The following is a 16,286-nucleotide window of genomic DNA, read 5'->3' on the forward strand; positions in this document are numbered from 1 at the left end:
CATCTCTTCAGAATTCAGGCGTTACAAAATTTAGGTCTTGAATAATTGAGATCAGATAACTGTGATAACAAAAAGTTAATTTCTTCATTCAAAATCAAAACAGAAAAGTCTTGAATATTTCTCTAGGTTTCTGGGTGTTACCAAACCATCATTCATCCCCAAATCTTCACGGAAGAAATTCTCACCTAGGATCCCCAAATCTTCATGGACCGAAAGAAAAATCAAGCTGAAATGCTCACAGAAGAAATCACACCTCTCTTTAACTGAGAGCTTTCAACTCAAGTAATTGTTTGAATGATTATATGTTCCCATTTAAAATGTGATATATGGTCTTTCTAATGTGTTTTAAAACTGCACGGAAGATGTTTGTGTAAATGCACATGATGAGATGTTTGGCACTTTGGTGTCCCCGATCTTGATCAATTAGTGAGGTTGTGAATTTCTTAAACTCTGGTCCATTTGTTAGTAATATAGTTTTGGTGTTCCTGGAGGTAGATCACCTTGTTTTTGAGGACTTGGTGCAAGAAAGATTCCCTAAATTGGGTGGTGTTTTTATATCATTGTATCAATCCTCTATTTTTTAATTATGACAGCAGAGTTAAGTATTGTTTTTGACTCTTATGTATCTATCCGCTAACAAGCTAACAAATGCTACCTAGGAGTGCAGGTGGCATGGGTTACTGGGCCCTGGTTTCTCTCCATTTTTGTGAATATGCTTTCTTGAGAATGTGGTCATGTTCTATATGATTTTCAATTCCGTAATAACTATTGTTTTTATACTATCAATCTGTTAATGCCTGAGAATATATATATATATATATATATATATATTATATATATTTTACTTCAGTTCTCCGAGTTCGGGATGTGCTTTTGTTTGAAGGAAATCGGATAATGCTGTTTCGGACATCTCTTGCCGTAATGGAACTATATGGTACTGGATAAATTATATTTGGTTTGGTCATTGGATGCCTGTTCGGTCTAACAGAGGCATAATTGATTGTTATTTGTTACTTAGGCAACCTAGCAAGACCTTTTTGGGAATAGTTATTTTGTAGGTCCTGCACTTGTTACAACAAAGGATGCTGGAGACGCAGTTACGTTGTTGCAGTCACTTGCTGGCTCAACGTGTGACAGCAGTCAACTTGTCTTGACTGCTTGCATGGGTTATCAATCTGTAAATGAACCACGTTTGCAAGAATTGAGAAATAAACATCGTCCGACAATATTAGCTGCTTTCGAGGAGCGAGCCAAAGAATTTTTCGTATTTCGAAGGATTCCAAACTTGCTTCCAAATTTTACAGTTTCAAGCATGATTCTATATCTGTGACAACGGATGCTGGTACAACTGAAGGATTAGGTGATACACAAACAAATGGTGGTTTGGGATCTGGATCTAATAATGTGGAGGATTTTCTTAGTGGTTCAACAGGGATTTGGCTGCAGGTTCTGTTCCAGATCTTCAAGAACAGGTAAATATATTTCCTATAATATTCACATATTTTAGTTTCTGTATATGAAAAATAGCCTTCTGATGCGTCTATAGGGCTTAACTTGTACGATGTGAATATTTGTGAATACTTTTTACACCTCAGAGGTCTTGCTAAAGCTATATCTGCTGTTGGCTACTTTAGGTGCATATGGTGCCCACATAATTTTCGTGACGCCGTGACGTTTGCAGTCTTTTTAAACCGCAAACAATCATACCCTCTTTTGCTAAATGAATGTGGCCTTAAAGACTTAAAGTAACTGTTGTCATAAGGTCTGTGTGCCATATAAACTTTGAACAATTACCAGTCCTTTGTCGAAAAAAGTAGTAGCTATCTATAACTTCTTAAGCATTCTCAAAGATGACCAGGTCAAAAGCTTGAACTTTATACACCACACAATCCTGGATTTCAGAGGCACACGATTTGCCAAATAATCTTAAGGTAGAAACCGAAAGCAAAATCAGCCGAACAAAGAGGTATGTACTTTACCCTTACGGGATATGAAAAAATATTCCTCTAAATTCAAATTATGTACTAAGGTTTCTACGAAAATTATAAAAACCAACCAAATGTATTGACTAATGGACTCCTATTCGGTTAAGGAAATGTTGATATCAACATACATTAGTTCTGAAGAGATTCAAACAGACGAATTTGCTGATGATAGTAAAATAGTGGAGCACCAGAAAGTATGCTTATGACACTGACAAGTTAGGAGTTCAGGATTTTCTTCTAAATCAATTTGATTGATCACCTTATCATATGTTAACTAACATATGGCAAAAGCTCTCCACCATAAATTAATAAAAAACGAAAGGAAAACTTTATACAACTGAAGCTTTAATGTGAAGTGTGTAATGATCATTTTTCATTAGATCTGAAATACTATTAGCAAATGAGTGAAATTAATCATTACAATTTGAATACACATACAAGTCCCTTTAGAAAAATGTGAAATATTAATAAAAAAATTCAAACCTTCTTGAAGACATGAAACTCAGTAGAATTTGTTGTTTATGTGTTCTTTGTTCAATATACTTACAGGTAATTCTTACCCAATGTTCACAGGAGAAAACACATGAAGAATATAACAATTACATGTTGAAAGGTTTCGCCCACTCTGGAGCAGAACTCAAAACAAAATGAAATACAAAAGTGCTTGGCGGAAAGTTCCAAACCTCGCCAAACCGAGAAGTGTTCGATGAAAGGTGTTTATGGTGAAAAGCAGGAGAAGAAAAGCTCATATATAGGAGGAGAGTTGTGTATAAACCAAGTTACTATTGACACTAACTTAACTAACTGATCTACGAATTTAAAGACCAGGAATTTCATTGTTGTTTTTGTTGTTTATTTTAGTTGTTAAATATTCTGCAAATTTTATTATGGCATTGTTCTTTGTGCAAGTATTGAAATTTCAAGAAATTTGGTACGACCAATTTACAACAAATCATTTGTTTTCAACTTTTCTAACCCTCGTTCTTCATGACATTTTTTTTTTTCTGAAGATTTTAAATTAGTTGTAGTTGCGTTTGTGCACAAACAACATGAATACGGTTGAGAACTTTTGGTGAAATTGATGGACGCACTATTTCTAACCCAATTTAATTCCATATTAGTGAAAGAACTAGAAAAGTCTTCTCTTTATTTTCTTTGTGTGAGAAACAAATGTTAAGATGAAGAGACATTGTTTATAGTTCATGGCTCAACACTGAAGAAAAATATAGGTTAAACAATCAAAGTAGTACATATTCGCCACACAACTGCCCGTGCCCTTAGGGCACGGGCTATACCTAGTCTATATAACAAAACAGAAAGGTTGTGACTAGGACAAGCTGACTGGGACAAAATTAATGGTCTTATTGCTGAGTTGGACGGTGACTTGGGCAACCTGCTCTTTGACAACCATCCTCTTTTAATCGCGATTTTATTTCCAAATGAATGAGACCCCAAAACTCTTCACCTCCCCCCACTCGATTCCTCTTCTTTCTGTTTTCCCCCAAACTCTTCTTCTTCTTCACATTCATGTCACAGTCTCATCACCTCATCTTTTACCCAAACCCCTAACGCATCTCTCCTCATAAATCCGTGCGTTACTAAGTAGGACAAACGTCGTGGAAAATCACAATCGTCCAATTCTGTATCTTCTTCTCCCAAAAAAAAAAATATGTATCTTCTAATTAGATGTCTGCGTCATGGTAAATCATGGATTAAATGTTTTCATAACTAACGACTCTTCTTGTGAATTGAAGATTTTGGACGATTTCATACCGACGAATGTTTCCAGAAAACCCTTCATTTATTTTCTTCCTTCACATAGATTTTCAAACTCAGATTCCAACTTGAGAAAACCCTTCATTTCTTCTTCTTCCTTCGTATCGCCTGAACCAGATACATCTGCAAATCGGTTTGTTTCCCCATTTCTCTTTCATTTATAAGTTTCAAAGCTATTAATCTAAAAGTTATTGTAATTGGATTAGGTCGCAGAATCACTGAAGCTGGAATTTCATTTTGGTTGAACCTAAGTAATTCCTTGATTTTGCTTCAACTTAGGTAATTGCTTGAATTTATCAATCTGTAATTTATTAATTGACCTATATCTCTCAAAGTTATAGTAATTTGATTGTTTATTCTATTTTCTTAATCTATTACATTCATAAGAATTCTGATTGAGTATAGCTTATGGAATATGTCAATTGATCATCTAACAATTGTGTTCATTACATGTTTGTGAAAATGTCTCTATGCACATTGTGAGATTTCATACTAAGCTTTAGAGAGAGAAAAGAGAGAGATCGATTAATGAGAGAATTGTTATTCATAATCATCTCAAGAGCTAGTAGCTCATACTTATACAGATTCAGTGAAGCTAGTTTAGCTAGAGAGAGAAAGAGAAAACGGTTATAACAACCTAATAACAAATGATATAGGCACCCTCATCTCTCCTCTCCTTCTACTAACAAACTTACACTTCACTTACACTCTCTCTGACTTTTAACAAACACTCTACTTACACTTACACTCCCCCTCAAGCTGATGAACAGAGAGAAATCAGATTGGAGTAGAGTGAAACACCATCAAGGAGCTGAGTAGAGACCGAAACAAAGGATTAGCAAGTCCCTTGGTGAAGACATCAGCAAGCTGCATAGAGGAAGAAACAAACTCCAATTGAAGAACACCTGAAGCTACCAATTCTCGAACAAAATGATAGTCTATCTCCACATGCTTCGTTCGAGCATGAAACACAGGATTCATAGCAAGATGTTTGGCACCCATGTTGTCACAAAAAAGTTCAAATGTGCCTGAGTGATGAATTCCCAATTCATTAAGAACATAAGAAATCCAAAGAAGTTCAGAAGAGGCAAAGGCCAAAGCTTTATACTCTGCTTCTGTACTCGATCTTGCCACTGTTGGTTGCTTCTTAGAAGACCAGGCAATGGGAGTAGAGCCAAGGAATACACAATAGCCTGAAGTAGACCTTCTAGTGTCAACACACCCAACCCAATCAGAATCACTATAAGCTTTGAGAGAGGTAATGGATGACACACAGAGAAATGAGAAACAAAGTCTGGCAAATACTTTGGTCTATGAATACCCATTTTTGATCTTGTGGTCATAGTATGAATAGGCTGAACAGGTAAAGAGGAAGAAGAAGTATCACTGTTCTCTGTAATAGGATCAATATGAGATGAAGAATGTGAATCTTCTTGAATTTGGGCAGAAACAGTAGGCTGAGAAGCAGAAGAAGAAGATGATACTTCTGAATCTCTTGGAGAATCATTTGTAGTGATAATGGGAAGCACCACTTGAGATGGAGAACTGGGACAAGATAAAGAATCCTTATCACTATCAAATGGAAAGAGACTTTCATCAAAAACCACATGTCTCGAAAAGTATATTCTTCCAGTACTCATATCAAGGCACTTGTAACCTTTATAAATCGAACTGTACCCCAAGAAGACACATCTCACAGACTTGGGACTCAATTTGTCTTCTCTAATAGCTCCTAAGTGTGGATAGCAAGCACATCCAAACACTTTGAGCATTGAAAAGTCAGACACATGACCAAATAACACCTCATAAGGAGATTTTCCATCTAGAACCTTTGATGGTAATCTGTTTATAATATAGGAGGCTGTATCAAATGATTCAAACCAATACTCTTTAGGTACAGAAGCTTGAAATGCTAGAGTATTCCCCATTTCAGTAATTTGCCTGTTCTTTCTCTCAGCTCTACCATTTTGCTGAGGAGTATAGGGACATGAGCATCTTAAAGAAATACCATTAGCATCTAAAAACTTCTTAAACTCTCCTTTAGAAAGTTCAGGAGCCCCATCTGTTTGAAAGACCTTAATAGAAGCTGAAAGAAGCTTTTCAAATGTCAACTTGAATTGCTTGAAGCAGTTGAGACTAGGGGTGGGATTCGGGCGGGTTCGGGCGACCACGGGCTTCTTTTTTACGGGCTCGGGCGGATCGGGTAACAAAAATTGTAGCCCACCATTAAACGTCGGGCGGATCGGGCCGGACATTTAACCCCAATCTCATGCCCACAGCCCGCCCGTGCCCGCCACCCCAATCGGACCACGGCGGTCACGGGCTGGACGGGTTCGGATTATTTATAAAAATTTTTGATTAATTAAAATATTAATATTGACTCTTTATTAACAAGTTTTACCTTATAAATTACCAAGTTTTAACTTGTACATTAAATGCATGTACAATTAATGGGTTAGACTAAGGATGGTATAAATAACCATTCTCTAACCTCTTTTTCTTTTCACTCAATGATGTGGGACTATGTAGAATGTTACTCCTCCTTACTTAGATTTTAATTTTCACTAACACTTTAGTGCCACATTGATGGTGTTGAAGATAAAGAAAGCAAACTTTGCTTTAAAAAAGAAAGCTTGCATTTCAAAATTTAACACCCTTGCAATTCTTTAGTACCACATTCTTTAGTACCACATATTAACGATATTGAAACAATTGAATAAGTTATATAATATCTTGGTTTTCACTACAAGGCTTTCATTAACTCAATAGTACCATATTTTTTTTTTTTTGATGAAAACTTACATTTATCATTTATAAACAAATCAACATTTGCAAATATATCAATAACAACAATGAGATAAATGGTCGTTCAGTCCAAGATCAATCTTGATTGTCTTCCCTCTTTCTCTTTTTTGTGTTTGATATTGGATCAGATACCTTGATTAAGAGACCGACATGAGAATTGTATGTATCAGTTACCTCCATTGCCATAACAGTTACAGGACTAGAAGGTAAGTAAGAGCTCCCACGAGCTATTAAAGTGTAATTTGGATCAGCTACTTGTTCTTCCATAATATTATAACAGTTGACAACTTCCCCCATTTGATCTTGCGGGATGAAACTGGCGATATCAGAGAGATATGCTTCAAGTTTTGATGGAAATATTTCCTCTAGACTGCATCTGAGTGCTGCTAGTGTGATTGTGGATGGCCGGAACTCGGTGAACTTTGAATCTAGTAGAGTGCACAGGAGCAACTCGGTGACTTATGGTGCATTGGTGATAATCGTATCGAAGAGAAGAATCAAGTTGGTGGATCAACAACTCCAGATAAGAGTAACTCGTAACACAACCGACTCTCCACTCCAATGCCTTCAATACAGTAAGTTCCATCTCTTGAATTCTACTCACTTCAAATGAATTATTCAGATCCTCCATCTAGAGTTCATGCAAAGTAGGGATAGAGACTTCACCAAACTTTGCCGCAATATATAAACATACAACAGCAAGTAGCTCCATGAATGCGGCTTCCCATTTCATATTATAGTTGTTGATAGAGACAAATCGATAGAAGTAACTCGAAGCACGGAACACTGTATCTATGGATAGATTCAATCGTCGTTGAGACTTGAGAAACCATAATATAGCTCTGACTCTAGAAGCTTGGAAGAATGGTGAGTGAAGATGATTAATGTTTATGGGCATGAGCTGGAGTTCTTTCTGTAAGAAAACCATGAAAGAGTTCTTGGAGTCTTCTTTGGAGGTGGTGTTGTAGAATGATGATGAACCCATTATAGTAGTAGTAGTAGTAGAATAGTAGTTAGGGAAAGTGGGAGAAGAATTAATAAGCCAATAATTATCTTCCTCACAGAGTAGACTGATTTTCTTCTTCTTCTTCTCCATATTATGTGTGTAATTATCGTGATCAAGCAACCCTCTATGATTAACCAAGCAGGATCGAAGTGTCCTATTAAGTAATTAAACCTATTTAAAGGCTATGAGATACTTAGCTTTCTTTAGCAAAATGTCTAGTAACTTCAAAACATTAGGAATTCTCTATTTCTAAAAAATCTCCAACCAGGAACATCCGAACACTCGACTGGAGTATTAGACCCATTACATATCTCGAATAATTTTTGTTGAGAAGACAAATGGGTCAAAGTCTAGATAGTATGCATGTGTGGATTCTAATTTCTACACTTCATGTGTAAAGAGAACTGCTCCTATAGATCAACTCACTCTATATCCCAACCATTCTTACTTATTAATCACTAAATAAAATGAATGTTTTGCAATTTTTTAATTTTTGTCATCGAGGGGAATTTAAAGTAGAGCCTTAAGGTCGTGTGTTTCAAGCTATGACCGACTACACACTACAGTCACTGCTAGTACGGAATAGACATGGTGACCGTGACCACTAAAGTTTATTAACTATTTATAATGTCTTACAAAATTTTGTTTAGCAAAATATACCCAAGTTTTTTTTTTTGTTGAAAATAAAATACATCAAAGTTAGGAGGAAAAAAAACATGGTCTTAGGACCATTTGATATAGTCAATTACTATTGACCATGCCCCATAGTAAGTCAAGGTCACAAGAAGGCCAACATCACAAAACAAACTTTAAGCAAACTTCAGCTTTTAGTCCCACACCTTTGAGTTAGAAATAAAAGAAGCAAGGAGATAGGTTATATATAACCTCCTCATTTGCTTTGGAAGACATGTTTCTTTAAAGTCTAAAACTTTAAATAAGCTTCATCTATTAGTTCCACATTGTTGGGATAAGGATAAAAAAAGCAAGAGGGAAGTTATATCTACCTATCTCTTCTATTGCATCCCAAAACAATGCTTGGTAAAAGCTAAAATTTTAAGTAACTCAAGCTCTTTAGTCCCACACCTTTGGATCATATAAACTTGTGTTGGTGATATGGTATGAAAAGGGTGTTTGGGTAGCAGCCTTCGGGTAGTTAACGGGCGGGTTATAGCGGGCGGATCTTCAATACGGGTTTCGGACGGGTATTTCGGGCCGGGACTCGGATATGAGCTCCTGTCCGAGTCCCGGCCCATATAGCCCGAGCCATTGGGCCGGGTATACCCGGCTCGGGTAGCAATCGGTTCCGGGTGTAAATGGTCCGGGCGGATTGGACCGGATATCGGGTTCCCGGACCGTTTTCCCACCCCTAGTTGAGACTATCAGACCTAAGCTTCATAGGATAAATCCAAAAATATCTACTATAGTCATCAACAAATAGAATATAATACCTTGCTCCTGAAATAGATGTGATAGGAGAAGGACCCCAAATATCACAATGAATCATATGAAGAGGAGTAGGAGTAATGCTAGATGAGAGTTCAAAAGGTTGAGCCTTGCTCTTACCTAATTGACATGATTCACACACTCCTAAAGACTCAGAAGAATCAAGAGTAATTTGTGCAGACTTATGAAGTGCTTCAAGAATACCTTTAGATGTATGCCCAAGTCTTTTGTGCCACAAGACTAAGGAACCCTTAACACTTGACACATATGCTTCTTCATGAGAGATAATAGTGTCAAATTCAATAGGATATAAATCATTAAGCATAGGACCAGCTGTTAAAATTGTTTGAGTAGCTAAGTCTTTAATATCATAACCCCATGGAAAGAACTCCACTGAACATTAGTTGTCTCTGGTGAATTTGGATACAGATAATAGGTTCTTTCTTAATTCAGGTACTACTAAAGTGTTTTTCAACCAAAAATCATGAGAATTGGATTGTATTTGAACATCTCCTGAACTAGTAATAGGAATTGACTTACCACTACCTACTAGAACAGATTGAGAACCTGAATAAGGTTGAGATGAAGACAGTACCTTAGAGTTATTGGTCATATGGCTAGAAGCTCCTGAATCAGCTAACCAAGTACCTTCTGAAGCACAATTGGATTTGACAGAAGCAGTAAAACATTCTTCAACAATAGCAATATTACATTCTTCCTGTTTATTCTCATCAATCTTATCATCTTCTGATATGTGTAAACCAGCAAAGGCTTGAGGATGAGCATACTTATCTTGTTCATATCGAAATCTACATTTATAAGCTTGATGACCCCACTTTCTACAGATTCCACAAGGAATACTTGAAAAATCAAAGTTAACTGCCTTTTGATTATGTAAATTTTGACTTGAGTTTGTATTTGAATTTGAATTTGTATTTGAATTTCGATTTGTGTTGGAATATGAATTTGTGTTCGAATTTGAGACTATATTTGAATGTGAATTCGACTGTGAGGCTGAATTTTGTGTTCTAATATGAGAATCATTTGATTTCATAGGATTTGTGTTAGAATATTGTCTTGAAGGCTGATTGTGGTTGAATTTTGAGCCAGACTGATTTGATCTATAAGAATTTGTGTTTGAATATGAATTAGGTTTTCTATTTTGAGAGGTTTTGACATAATATGCTAATTGATCATCTTGATCTTGACTCAAAAGCCATTGCTCATGATGAAGAAGCTTAGATCTAAGCTCAGGAAGTGTAATATTATCTGTTCGATTGTTAATTGTAATTATGAATTGATTAAATTCTTTACCTAAACCAGACAAGATGATTCGAATCATCTCTCTATCTCTAACAGCAGTTAATGAATCAGCAAGAGATTTGAGTTTACGAAGGTATTCACTTACAGAAGCTGATCCTCTTTTTGTATTTTGGAGTTGACGACGAAGAAGATCTTGTTTAGCTTCAAATTCCTCTGTATAAACTGTTTCTAAGTAATTCCAGATCTCTCGAGATGTTTGAAGACCTAGAACATCAGCTGAAATTGACTTCGAAAAAGTTGCTTTTAGGCAAGATTTGACGAAGTTATCTTGTTTCCTCCAATTGATATAATCAGGATTAGGTAAACTTATTCCTTCTGAATCAATGATCGAACTCTCTGGTTTAGTAACAGATCCATCAACAAATCCATATAGATCATTGCTGATAAGAATTGCTTCAAATTGATCTTTCCAAACCAGGAAATTCGATTCATCAAGCTTATCGGAGATATAATTCGTGATATTCAAAGCTGGAGAATGAGATTTAGAGATTGAAGAAGATGAATTTGATCGATCTGAACTCTCGGCCTCCATTATTGAAGCTTGAATTTCAAAAATTTTTCTTAACCTAGACGCTCTGATACCATGTGAGATTTCATACTAAGCTTTAGAGAGAGAAAAGAGAGAGATCGATTAATGAGATAATTGTTATTCATAATCATCTCAAGAGCTAGTAGCTCATACTTATACAGATTCAGTGAAGCTAGTTTAGCTAGAGAGAGAAAGAGAAAACGGTTATAATAACCTAATAACAAATGATATAGGCACCCTCATCTCTCCTCTCCTTCTACTAACAAACTTACACTTCACTTACACTCTCTCTGACTTTTAACAAACACTCTACTTACACTTACACACATCATTGTGATGTTTGGAAACAGTATAAAATCCTCTTATTGTTAAAGGGTGTCAAATTTTTCTTTTTTGTTTTAGTCATTATAGGGCATGATACATCTACTAACTCGTCGATGATCGATACGTTTCTTGACTTTTATTTTTTCCCAGTCTCCTATATACTCGCTCACACATATTCAATTCGATCCATGATCCGTTAGATCTTTTCTCTTAATGTTGATTTTCGTCTGCTCTTCCTTCCACGTTATTCTTGAGTTTTTGTATATGGCAAGATGCGAAATACGAAATGCTACTTAGAAATCTTTTTCAGAAAAGTCTTATTGATTCGACTTTTGACCTTTGTTTAATCATTGTTTGACTGTTTTTTTTCCTTTTCAGATAACTGTCGATGAGGATCATTGAAACAAAGTTGGAATTGACATTAGCTAACGGTTACAGGTAATTTTACTGTTTTGTTCATGATCAAATAATTTTGTTGGTTTTGATAACAAAAAATTACTGTGGCGAAGGCAAAAGCGACCTTTGGATTTAATTTAAACATTATATCACACAGTCATATGTTGATGCCCTTTTATTCATGGGTTTAGCATCAGACACTCAATGTAAAGCACAAAACAAATTGAAGAGAAAAAGAACCGACCAAATGAGTTCGTCCATTGATGAGTGAGGTTGACTAAAAATTCAAGTTTTTTTTCCTTCAAAAAGTTATGATTATCTGGTGTGCCTTGGATCCTCTTTATTTGTCACGTTTGTTTCAACAGTCGACAAACTATTATATTAGTTTGCTCACTGACACATATTGGTTTGACGAGTAGGAGTTTTGATATTCACATGTTTCCATCACAGTAAGTTCTTATTTGTAAAGATTTGAATGTCAAAATACTAAACTAGCATGTGCGTTGTATTTCTTGAAAATCTAACGTGATCTCCATGTGAAAGTCTTGTCCTATCAGGAGTACTCTTCTTATGCTTCGACTAAAGTTAGTTTTTTTTTTTTTTATGTTTAATACCTAATCGATTTCCACTACTCATATAGTTTTGAGAACAGAGGAATGCATAGATGCCAATGATGTTGTTGTTTTACTGATTGATCCACATCTGTTTTAAATTCAAATGGTACTCTACTAGTACCTATGATATGAAAACCAAGTCTTCAGGTCTACTCAGAACAATGAAACACAATTGATTTTCCTCGTGGAGTGTAATGGTCTTGGTATTGTTGTTACGCTTTTGGACCCAATCAAGGAACAATTCCCCATCTTGATATATGTTGATATCTACCAGTATTCTTCCATTTTAATCTCATGTTTCTATTAGGAAAAAAATTACATGTTTTGATTGATGTGGTTGGCTGGAGTTGTTGGTGTTGAACTTACCAGAGGGTTTGATGTTTCGTGTATTTTACTATACAGTAAGGTTATATTTGGACGCTCTCTCATTTCTTCTTTGGTTAGTGTTAATCTTAAGATTAAAAGTTTTGTGTTTTGTTTGTTTCAACATCAAATCAAGGTTAGTTCTGTTTAACCGTTCAAAGATGTTCAACGCACTCAATTTTTCGATCCTTTTCTAAGATCTCGACTTGATTATTTCCAATTTCCACTCAATAATTTGAATAGAAATTTTAGGCTGAATTGGCATTATCAGAGTAGTTTCAAGATGCAGCAGTTATCCTATCGTTGTTTTTTTAATTCGAAACAAGTCATTATTACATTGATGATCTACTCATATTTTCATGAATATAATATGTACCATCGACCTGTGTTTTCTATATGCTTTTTGATGTTTCTGTGAACTTCAGTAAATAGATGTACTAAAATGTAGTATTAGTTTTAAGTGTAAATCAGCTTTGATAACACGTTTTGTTCGGATTTTGTATATTTCAGATTTCCAATATATGGATTCGTTTATATTGCGAAGTCTATTTTATTGAGTTACCACTATTCCTTTCTTTTTGCAGGCAGATATCGGAAGTTAAACTTAGTAGAGATGCTTGAAAACCCCATACATTTTTGTGGTGTTTTTTCTCATCGAAGAAGAGGTTGCGAATACGAATACAAATCTCTTTCAATGACTCGTTAGAAGAAATGTATTGAAGAACTACTAAGAGTGCAAAGAATGTGAATGAACTACGAAATCGTATTAGAGGTGGCAAATATTTGTAACATGGATGAGGAACCCCTTCTTCGGAATTGGACACGAGATTATGAGAAGATGCGGAAACCAAAAGAAATACATGAAGCCAAGTGTAATATGGTAAAGGGACCTGATGAAAAGACATAACCTATTCTATATACGTATTCATAATATTTTTTAATAATAATTTAGGATATCGGGACAAGATAAATATTTCCCTTCGCTATGTACTGAATCTTTTTTTATGAGATTCTATGTACTGAAGTTGACAATGAGCCCTAATGGGGTGAAGACTTTTCAACAAAAAAAAAGAAAAAACAAATGGGGTGAAGACTTAAATTGTCAAAGAAAGACTTAGGTGCTGTTTGTTTTTGTTAATTAGTAAGATCTGAATTTTAGCTGAATTATTTAGATGTCTGAAATATCTGAAAAATGACCCACTAATTTCAGACTTCAAAAGAAGTCGGAAATGATAGTCCTCCAACTGAAAATACCCAAATGACAATAATAGCCTCATAATATTTAAGAAATTACATTTCTATCTTCTTCTTCATTTTCACAGATTACTTCATAACATCGTCCACCACCATCACTGTCGACCACCATCACCGTCGACCACCATCACTATCATCTGTTATGCCTATCTGCCACTCGAGGTTCTTTAGTTGAACCCTCACCAGATCTGGCGAGGGTTCACAGAGGAAACCCTCACCGGATCTGGCGAGGGTTTAAACAAAGAACGATCGCCAGATCCGGCGAGGAAAGCCGTCGTCAGATCTGCACGAAGAAAGTTGAAAGCAAGAAGAAGAAGAAGATTGCTAGATCCGGATCAGATTCAAATCAACCATTACCAAAAAAATCAGAAACTAATATCCTTGAAGAACTGATAGATTAAGAAGTGGGTTTTGTGTTTTTCTTTGGGAAATTGAAGATGATGACTATTAGCCACCATTAAAGCTTGCTACTTCTTATTGCTCCTCCTCTCTTTGTTAAATATTTCTTCTCATAACATACAAGAACTATATTGGTTTATCCACCATTATCTAAGAGACAGTATCAATATAGATCTGTAGATGGATTGCCCACCACTTTTTTCTTAGAGACAATGGTGAAGGAATTTCAGAGAGAGAAAGAGTGAAGATAGAAAAGTATAACAAAGAGTTTTAGGGAGAGAGAGAAAAGGTAAAGTTTCTCCAGATGATAAAGGATAGAAGGAAAAAACTAATTAAAGAGAGTTTCTAGGGTACGGGTCCCACATGATATTTTTTATCATTTTCACTTTCTAAGGGTATTAATGTCAAAATACAAATTCAGACATAATAATTCAGACGGAGAAAAACAAACATTCTAACTTCTGAACATTAAGCAAATTCAGATTCAGCCAATTCAGTTCAGCAAATTCAGATTCAGCTAATTCAGATTCAGACATTAAAAAAAAAACAAACAACACCTTAATAATGATGACTCATCTGAATAGTCATAGTTTTTTTTTTTTTTTGTTGAACAGAATAGTCATAGTTTGATAAAGCATTAGTTATTTCTATGTGTTTTATTTGATTGTATTCTAGACATTATTCTTTAAACGAACCTGTTTTTGTTCCTGAAACTTTCATGTGTTATGGCATATAAGATTTGAGTTGTAACTATACAAGATCTGTAATAAGATAAAAAAAACCGGCATGGGCACGGGCTATACCTAGTAATTATACTGTAAGTGGCGGTTTCATGACTTGGATTGAGGCGGTTTCATGGCTTGGAAGAGAGGTGGTTTGATGAAATCAATTGGAGGCAGTTTTGGAAACCAAATTGAAGTCGGTTGGTGGAGCCAAATTGGTTTCCAATTTTATACTCAATTTGGAGTCGGCACAACCCAATCCCACCGGCTTATATTAAATATAAATAGGTGGGTTGAGTGCTTTTGTAAACACACCAACACAAGCAACAACTCTTCTTTAGAGAGCTAGAGAGAGAGCAAGAGTGAGAGAAATTTTTCATAGTTTTTTGAGCGGTGTTAAATTTCTCAGTCGTCGAAGATTTAGTATAGAAGGTTATTACTATACGGTACCATCTTGGGACGAACTTGCGGGTTGTGTTAGTCGTCTTCATATATCCTTCAATAAAGATTTCTTGTTCGCCCGAGGACGTAGGCTTTAGGCCGAACCTCGTTAATTTCTGTTCGCATATTTGATTTTGGCTTAGCTTTTCGATTAATCTTCATAATCGGATCAATTTCTAGGATAGGTTCGATAGCTTCCGCGATTTTTAGTTATAACAATTGGTACCAGAGCCTTGTTGAGATTGAACGAAGATAAGATGGGATCGAGAAGTGGTACAGTCAAATCAGGGAAATATGAGATAGAGAAGTTCAATGGGAAAACGATTTTTCTTATTGGCGGATGCAGATGAAGAATCTGTTAATCTCGCAGAAATTACACAAGACGTTGACGGGAAAGAAACCAGGAGATATGTCAGATGAGGATTGGGAAGAGTTAGATCTCGAAGCACGGGCTACCATTATGTTGTGTCTTGAGAGGGACGTGGTGTTCCTAGTAGACGGAGAAACAACGGCGGCGAGTGTGTGGTTAAAACTAGAAAGCAGTTTCATGACGAAAACTTTAACGAATCGGGTCTACTTAAAATCCAAATTATTCACATGTAGGATGGAAGAGGGTTCTTCTATTCAGGAATATGTGAATAGGTTTGACAGGATTATCTCAGATTTGAAGGATATTGATGTTAAGGTTGAGGATGAGGACCAAGCCCTCATATTGTTACTTTCATTACCTAAATCCTATGAAAACCTTGTTCAAACTTTGATGCTTGTTGGTGATAGTCTAAGCATGGAAGAGACGAGAAATTCGCTATTAGCGGATGACCTTCGTAAGGTTGCTACTAGCAGTATGGCATCGGGTGGAGTAGACAAGGATCAAGCACAAGGGTTGTTTGTAACGAGGGGGAGGAG

The 16,286-nt window shown here is 35.8% G+C and overlaps 1 long non-coding RNA gene across 1 annotated transcript; it reads left to right on the forward strand.

The window, feature by feature from the left end:
• The first annotated feature begins 3,416 nt into the window (after positions 1–3,416).
• Positions 3,417–13,696, forward strand: LOC147543776 (uncharacterized). Its single transcript, XR_015223613.1, has 4 exons — positions 3,417–3,894; positions 3,968–4,040; positions 11,570–11,629; positions 13,149–13,696. It is a non-coding gene; the product is annotated as an uncharacterized LOC147543776 (long non-coding RNA).
• Positions 13,697–16,286: the final 2,590 nt, after the last annotated feature.

The sequence above is a fragment of the Eschscholzia californica genome, unplaced genomic scaffold (assembly GCF_041429995.1).
Source record: "Eschscholzia californica isolate CP2 unplaced genomic scaffold, dmEscCali1.0.p SCAF_4, whole genome shotgun sequence".
NCBI classification, from domain to species: domain Eukaryota; kingdom Viridiplantae; phylum Streptophyta; class Magnoliopsida; order Ranunculales; family Papaveraceae; genus Eschscholzia; species Eschscholzia californica.